The sequence below is a fragment of the Helianthus annuus genome, chromosome 3 (assembly GCF_002127325.2).
Source record: "Helianthus annuus cultivar XRQ/B chromosome 3, HanXRQr2.0-SUNRISE, whole genome shotgun sequence".
Taxonomy (NCBI): Eukaryota; Viridiplantae; Streptophyta; class Magnoliopsida; order Asterales; family Asteraceae; genus Helianthus; species Helianthus annuus.
In genome coordinates this window covers 10,682,447-10,691,575 of record NC_035435.2, presented here as the reverse complement: position 1 = coordinate 10,691,575, position 9,129 = coordinate 10,682,447, and positions in this window count along the sequence as shown.

Here is a 9,129-nt window from a genome sequence, read left to right as displayed (position 1 = left end):
ATTTTAACCGTAAAAACTCTGTTAATTTGATGAAAAAGTGTAAAAGAATGAGTAGAAGTGAGAATTTTCGGTGAAAACAAGCTGAAATGGTAAGAACTCTTCCTACTGAGCTCTGATACCACTTGTAGGATCGTTGTGAAGACCAAACGAGTCGTTCAGAAGAGATCTCGTCCAATACGAAAGGCGGAATCAGACGTATTGGAGTTATTTCAGCTGGATACACACTAGAATCACTTTAACTATCTCTTTTATTAATTTCAGAACATTTTGCAGGCTGGAGATACTTCGGCAGAGCTTTGCTACCGGAATCAGGAGTGTTACAAATGAAATCTTAAGTCACCTATTTATACTAGATCCAGTCCCCATGAAACTGCCACTGTCCACTTTGCACGAACTGGTACACCCAGTTCGTATGAACTGGTCAGTTCGTGTGGACTGGCCATTTCATGACTGTTTTCCGTTTTTCTCGTACTACGTGACTCGATCTAACAATTCATTCTGAAGACTCGACATCGAAGACTTCGTCAACATCCAAGGCGGAGTCTGTTGGTGCATATGTCTGTCGACTTCGTCCTGTATCGAGTCTTGTAATAGAATTGTTAGATCGAGTCATGTAGTATGAGAAAACGGAAAACAGTCATGAAATGGCCAGTCCACACGAACTGACCAGTTCATACGAACTGGGTGTACAAGTTCGTGCGAAGTGGACAGTGGCAGTTTCATGGGGACTGGATCTAGTATAAATAGGTGACTTGAGATTTCATTTGTAACACTCCTGATTCCGGTAGCGAAGCTCTGCCGAAGTATCTCCAGTCTGCAAAACGTTCTGAAATCAATACAAGAGATAGTTAAAGTGATTCTAGTGTGTATCCAGCTGAAATAACTCCGATACGTCTGATTAGGAGTTTGAAACTTTTAGATTAGGAGCTTGAAGCTTTTTTTGAACTCTCATACAGCGTTTAGAAGGAGCTACAAGCTTTTAGGGAAAAAATGAACTATTTTAACCTCTAAAGATAATGAACTTTTTAATGCACAACTTTTTAATTTTTTTTTTCTAAAGATAAAAAAATCAAATTCTTAGTTATCTTTTAAACAAATTCTATTCTTTGATTATATATACACGATCTTCGTATACTCTTGTTCCCATACGTTCTTCTTTGATCGTCCCCTTCATCACCAATTTTCTGGTACATTATCTCTTCCCTTACACGTGAAAATTTTGACTTTATCCGTTACTGGAACTTGTTGTGTGTATAAAGAATATCTTGGTTGATAATATACAATGTTTATTTGATTAGTTTCTATCCACACCGTTTCATATATATTGCATAAAGTGAATTTCAATTAATTGTTTGATTTGCATTTAATTCATCTTTAGTTTATTAGTAATAATATAATGAAACACAAATTGACCTATCTAGATTAGATTGTTTGAAATTAATTTAACTACTATATTAAATTGTAAACAATATTCAAGTTGCTAGATGGACTCTAAAAAGGATAAAGAGAAAAGAGAAAGTTGGACAAAAGAAATGGTATTAGAATTATGTCAGTTCTTAAACAAATATATCATGAAACATGGTCGAACTTCCCCATTCAAATGGGTTTCTCTTCAGCCAGAGTTTGAAAAGATTATAAATCATAAATTCGTTAGTGACAAAGCTATGAAGAACAAGTATGGCAGTATGAGAAAAGAGTACAACATTTGGAAGTCACTTAAGAACGGAGAGACTGGTCTAGGTTGGAATGAAAGTACCAAGCAACTTAATTGTCCAGATGAATGGTGGAAAAGAAAAATTCAGGTGACATAATATAACTCATTTAAAATTTAAATACTTCATAATTAATAAATAATGATAACTAAAGATTCACCATTTTGTTGTGTAGGAAAACTCAAAAGTTCTAGCAATTCAAAATAATCAACCATCTATATAACTACAAGAGGAGTGAGATCAGTTATTTGGAGATGCAGTTGCTAGTGGGGAAAATTGTGTGGCACCCTCTATGGATCCAACTACATTCAATGAGGTGCATGTTGAGAATTTTGAGGATGACAACATTGAGCGAGGTGATAATTTCTTCGGTGATACACTTCTAATCTAGAAAACTTGGAAACTCAAGAAAATAATTTCTTCGGTGAATGGTTGAATGAAGTAAGAGAACATGTTGGATCGACACCAAGCCCAAGTGAGGTTGCAAAAAATTTTGAGAAGTCTACTAAACTAAACACTAAGTCTAAACCAGTTAAAATGAAACGTAAAGGGAGAAACTCATTGGGAGCTTCAATGTTTAAAGAATATTTAACTCAAAGTAATATGAATCAACAACGTGCTCTAGAAATATTAGAATCAGATTCTTCCAAACTCAGTCAAAGTACTAAGTTTAGTATTGAAGCTGCTATGGGTGTGCTTAACCGGATGATAGATGCATGATTAATGAGAGAAGATGAGGAGTTGTGGTTCTTTGCAATGGATTTATTTGAAGACCCTGTGAAAAGAGAAATGTTTATAAATGTGCGACATGATCATAGTAGGTTAGCGTGGCTGCAACGAAAGCAAAGGCTCACCGACTAAAGTTTTATTTGAGGACATGTTACGAAGGCATTATTGTTTCTATTTGTTTGAACTTTTATTGCTTTTGGATTGATTTATTGTTTTTTACAATGTTTAGTGACATGACTATATTGGAAGTTATTTGATTTCTTTTTATTTTAATTTTTATTTATTCAAGAATATTATTTACGTCTTTATATGTTAAGCTATTTATCCATTTATATTTTAGCTATTTACGTGTTTATATGTTAAGCTGATATTGAGTTTATTACTAGGGTTATTGTGAATAATGAAACAAACAAGAAGAAGCACAAATTGCATTGTTATAATTTTTTGTTGGATTCAACCTATACATATGATCTAGCTGCATACTATTATAAGCATATATACAAGGAACCATGTTTGACATCACCTCAAACGGGGTTTTTATGGTGCAATTTTTATAAAAAATAATGTCGTATGAAAGAGTTATTAACATTTAAAAAACGGAGGAGAATTGGAGGACGGAGGAACGTCATTCGACGTCGGTCATGAACGAGCGGTTGTGAACGAACGGTCGCGTTCGACAACGGTCGGAACTGAACCGACACCAGCGACATAAAAATAATGCATCAAGACATATGTAAACATCTTTGTATTGTATTGTACTGTCACACCCCGATTTCCACGTGTCTTACCGGTGGGCCCGGTGGGGGATTACCGTGACGTAGTTGGCAATAATATAGTCAAACCACACAATTATATGAATGCACAGCGGAAGCATAAAGATAAATATAATTCAACCATTGATTGCAATATCGAATGTATCACAAATAGTCGAATGGTATCCACAGGGGGATCAAAATAATAAAAAGTATTGTTCAACAGACAAGGCATCAAAAGCTTGCGAGACTCTTTAAGATGCTAAGGAGCTATAGCCAGCCGAATACGTTTAGTACCTGCAGTTAATCTTTTTGGGAAAATACGTCAGTTTACACTGGTAAATACATTCGACCGACACTTTTGTAAAATGTTTATTTAAAATTGATTTGAATGCACAAGGCACAAACTCTTTTATAACTTGGGATAATTTATAATTAAATCTTGTAAAGAATTACATGTTTGCTATGCGTTCGGTCGCCCGGGTCGTGCCGGGTTAAAGTTTAATAGACACACCACATAGCATATAACACCGTGGCAGGTAACCAACGGCTATGCTTTTATAGTTATAGACATAATGCCGGGTGTACGCCTACACCCGGATGTCGAGGTCGTGGCCATTCGTAAATGCTGCCAAGGATATCCGGGACATGGTCATTAAGCCCCCAAAGGCGTTAAGCCAACAAAACAAGTTTTTAAACAGGTCACATTGATAATACCCAACTACAAATGAGTTGGGGTCAATTGCCCGACCAAGCGGTATTTTAGATACCGTAACCCAAGCCCGTAATACGGAAAATAAGTTAAAAGTATTTACCTTTGCAAGTACAGTCCTTAATTGATTAAATCACAGATATCTTTTACTGGGCTCCTATTCTGGAACGAAGGTTTTAAAATAACCTATTAGAATCCTAACGGGTCTTTATATTAGCCGTAGCCTAGACCGGTCAGTTTCAAAGGATAGATACGGTTTAATCGCGTGAAAGGCGAAAACCGGGAATGGAATGCGATTCCGACCCAACAAGTTTGAAGGCTTGTTTTATATGGGTTTAATATTCACACTCTGAATTTTGGGGTCAAAATAATATGGTTTGACCCGTATCGGCTAATTTATGTAAACTAGTTACATAAGCCGAACCGCACGCGCAAAAGGCGCAACGGGTAACCGTAAGAGTCCTGCACTTGTTTCCTAAGTCAATATGCTTTAAAGAGGTTGTGGTATCAGTAGGATACCTTCCATAATGCCCGTAACGAGTTTATGTTCATTATACGCCCCGTAGGGGTTTTCGGTCATTTTAAAGACTTTTAAAAGAGGTTTTAGAGTTCTACAGGAAATCTGAGTTTCCCGAACAGTTTATAAAGTCTAAAATACTTTATTTATTATTTAAAATCAGTAGCAACTGGAATCGGGTCAAAAGACCTTATAGAACTCAAGTTTTGGCCGAAAAGGGCATATTCGGTATTTACCGAACCGTAGCCATAACCGCAGGTTATGAGCAGGTTAAAAATAATTAAAAATCTTTAAAAATCTTTAAAAATCCCAAAATATTATTTTATAACAGTGAGTAAAAGGTTTGGTGTCGAAATCCGGGTTTAGATAGGCGTTGTGCTAATTGCGCTATTTAGCATAACTCCTATTCTGGACCTCAGATTGACATGAAATTTTAGGGACATGCTTAGAACTTAGTAAGCAAGGTTATCGTCCCTTCACGTGTCCGAAATACTCGTTTTATTTTGAAAAGGGCGTTACGGTCAACTTTTAAGCAATTAACGGAAAGGCGTAAAAGACTCGGACAAACAACGAACCGGTCACAGAGGGTGATACCATCACGTGACCTGGTCCTAAGAGCGTCCTAAGGCATATCTACATTGCACTAAAACGGGTCAGAACTGAAGTCAAAGCAAAAGTCAAACTTTTGCGACATTCGGCTCCGAACCGGGTCAATATAGCAAATGGCCAATCAAACGAGCTTAGACAAGTTAGTATACTTATTATCATGTTTTATGAGTGTTCAAACAGGTTACATATCACCTACATTACAGATTATGCAAGAATCGCAAAAATGGCTTTCTGTTGACTTTTTAAGTATACGTTTGACTCGACATTTGAACTAGTTAGAGTGGTGATCAGGGGGAACCCTTTTAGGGGTTGATTACCCACATAAATACCAACACATAACTACTTTTGATTCGACAATTCACTGGACCATTCGTGATTTATCGCAAAGTCAATCGTTAGTTACGACGGATTGACTTTTAGGCTAAACTAAGCAAAAACAAAGCCATAGAAGGTTTGGCATACTTACAGAGGCTTAGTGCACGACTTAGGATTATAGAAGAACACTTGGGAGCTTCAGGAATGATCAGAAGATGTGTTTTGAGGTGTGTTTCAATTGTGAACTATGTATGGCCTTTTATAGTGCAAGAATGGCCTCTAGATCATTACAACTCAACCTACAAGTGAGCATGGATGTCCAGCAGGTGTCCTAAGGTGCTAGGGGTCAGGTAGAGGGCGCCCATGCTTCATTGATTGCTCACAAGTTCGTCTACAAGCCAAATCATTGAATCTGCCCATACTTTCTGCATCTGTATGGTTCACGCGGCCCGCATGAAAGTTCATGCATCTTGTACGCGGGCCGCCTGAGTTTTCATATCAGAATGCGTAACTGCAGGAGGCTCGCGGCCCGCATCAACTTACCCAAGACCTTTACGCGGCCCGCGTTAGGTCTAATTTTCTGGATTTTTGAATCTTTTGTAATCATTGACTAAATCTTTGTAATTAATAACGAAATCTTTGGTAATTAATAACCTGACCTTTCGGGTTTGAAGGGGTAACTTTGCGATTTGGCTCTTGATTATTTACAACTAAGGGCCTCGTGTTATTTACCCGCATTGTTAAGTCCTCGGTTAGTTTGTTAGTTATCCGGAGAGCCTTAACTTTCATTGTTGACGCTTTTAACCCCTCTCATACGAATTTGATCATAACTTTCTCGTTTTAAAACGGAGCTTCGCGAAATTTATATAGTACATTCTAGCGAGCGTATTTTACTGTTACAAAGCCTCGGGTACGTCAAAGGGTCACTCAGAGGTATAATTAAACATGTTGACACAGTTAACCCTCTGCAGCTTGTAATCTCTCACTTTCTTCTGCGTTTCGCTTCCGTACGATCCATGATTTATTCGTTTGAAGGTACGAGCATCGTTTAGGGTTACTATACAGTATACTTACCCTTGTTTGACATTTATAACCCTCGAATTTACACATTTTCAAGGTTTGTCAACTTTTGTCCTTTATTTAATATTAAACGCCACGTGTAAACTCAAGACACGTGTCAATACATTATTGGACACAAAATTTCGAGGTGTTACATCCTCACCCCCTTAAAATAAATCTCGACCCGAGATTTACTCAAACAAATAAGGGTATTTCTCTTTCATCGTGGATTCAACTTCCCATGTGAATTCGGGACCTCTCCGGGCATCCCATTTAACCTTGACTATAGGTACATGCCTTCTTCGAAGCTTTTTCACCTGTCGGTCTTCAATCGACAAAGGCTTCTCCACAAACTTCAAGCTCTCATCTATATGCACATCTGTGTGTGGGATCACTAATGATTCATCAGCGAAGCACTTCTTTAGATTGCAGATGTGGAACACATTGTGAATTCCATTGAGCTCTTCTGGTAAGTTCAACTTATAGGCAACTGACCCGACACGTTCGATAACCTCGAAAGGTCCTATGTATCTCGGGCTCAGTTTGCCCTTCTTACCGAAGCGCATCACCCCCTTCCAGGGTGATACCTTTAGTAACACTTTTTTACCTACCTCGAAGTGAAAATCCTTACGCTTTGGATCAGCGTAACTTTTCTGCCGATCACGGGCAGCTTTGAGACGTTCTCGAATCTGGACAATCTTGTCCGTCGTTTCGAAGACTATCTCTGGTCCTGATAATTGGACCTCTCCAACTTCCGCCCAACAAACAGGCGATCTACACTTTCTACCGTATAATGCCTTGAAAGGCGCAGCCTTTATGCTGGTATGGTAGCTATTGTTGTAGGAGAATTCGATTAGGGGTAGGTTCTTATCCCAACTACCACCCAAATCGATAGCACATGCCCGCAGCATGTCTTCCAACGTTTGAATAGTACGCTCACTCTGACCGTCTGTCTGAGGATGGTAAGCCGTACTAAAATTCAAGCGTGTATCTAGTATCTCTGTCTGAGATAATGGACACAAGTATGCCATGTAGGGCTACAATCTTATCAACGTATAACTGGGCCAAAGTGTCGGAGCTATAAGTCTCCTTGATGGGTAAGAAATGAGCTGACTTAGTCAGTCTATCGACTATAACCCATATTGTGTCATTTCCCTTGCTCGTCCTGGGTAACTTGGTGATAAAATCCATAGTTACACATTCCCATTTCCATTCAGGGAGTTCAGGCTGTTGTAGCAAGCCAGATGGCTTTTGATGCTCAGCCTTGACTTGCGCACAAGTTAAGCATTTGGCTACATAAGCGGCTACAGACTTTTTCAAGCCTATCCACCAATAATTTGCCTTTAAATCCTGATACATTTTATCCGCTCCAGGATGGACATAATATTTGGAACTATGGGCTTCCTGGAGGATAACATCTCATAGTCCTCCATAAATTGGAACCCATATTCGCCCATTCAATCGCAAAATTCCATCCTTGCTAAGAGTTAACTGCTCCTCAGTCACTCCCAGCTTTTCCTTAGGATAGTTAGCTTCCAACACAGCTTCTCTCTGTGCAGCTAACACCCTTTCAATCAGATTATTCTTTACTTCAATGCTCTTAGCATTAATTCGGATGGGTTTCATCCTTTCTTTCCGGCTCAGGGCATCAACGACTACATTCGCCTTGCCGGGATGGTATCTGATCTCACAATCATAATCATTTAAGGTCTCCATCCAACGGCGTTGCCTCATGTTTAGCTCCTTCTGATTAAACAGATGTTGAAGGCTCTTGTGATCTGAATAGATCACAAACTTGATTCCGTACAGATAATGCCTCCACAGTTTTAGTGCGAACACAACGGCACCCAACTCCAGGTCATGGGTGGTGTAATTCTTTTCGTGCACCTTTAACTGTCTCGAAGCATAGGCAATCACCTTGCCTTTCTGCATGAGCACACACCCCATGCCAGTGTGTGACGCGTCGCAGTAAACTACGAACTCTTCGGTACCTTCCGGTAGTGTCAACACAGGGGCGTTGCTTAGCTTTTGCTTTAAGATATCAAAGGATTCTTGCTGCTTAGGGCCCCAAACAAATTTTATCTTCTTCTTGGTTAGAGAAGTTAAGGGCGCAACAATCCTTGAGAAATTTTCAATGAATCTTCTGTAGTATCCTGCTAACCCCAGGAAACTACGAATTTCGGTAGGCGTTTTTGGCTCTTGCCAATTCATGACCGCCTCTACCTTAGCGGGATCCACCTGGATGCCACGCTCGCTGACGACATGTCCAAGAAATTGGACTTCTCTAAGCCAGAATTCGCATTTAGAGAATTTGGCATAGAGTTTCTCGCGATGCAGCAATTTGAGAATACAACGAAGGTGTTTCTCATGGTCGGCTTTGTTCTTTGAGTAGATAAGAATGTCGTCGTTGAACTCGATGACAAATTTGTCTAAGTACGGCTTGCAGACGTGATTCATGAGATCCATGAACGCAGCCGGTGCATTTGTGAGCCCAAAAGGCATCACTAGGAACTCGTAGTGACCGTAGCGAGTCCTAAATGCTGTTTTGTGTACGTCTTCATCTCGGACTTTCAGCTGATGGTAGCCCGACCTCAAGTCGATCTTCGAGAAATAACTAGCCCCTTGTAATTGATCAAACAAATCGTCGATCCTTGGCAATGGATATCTATTCTTTATCGTGACCTTATTAAGTTCACGATAGTCGATGCACAGACGCATTGATCC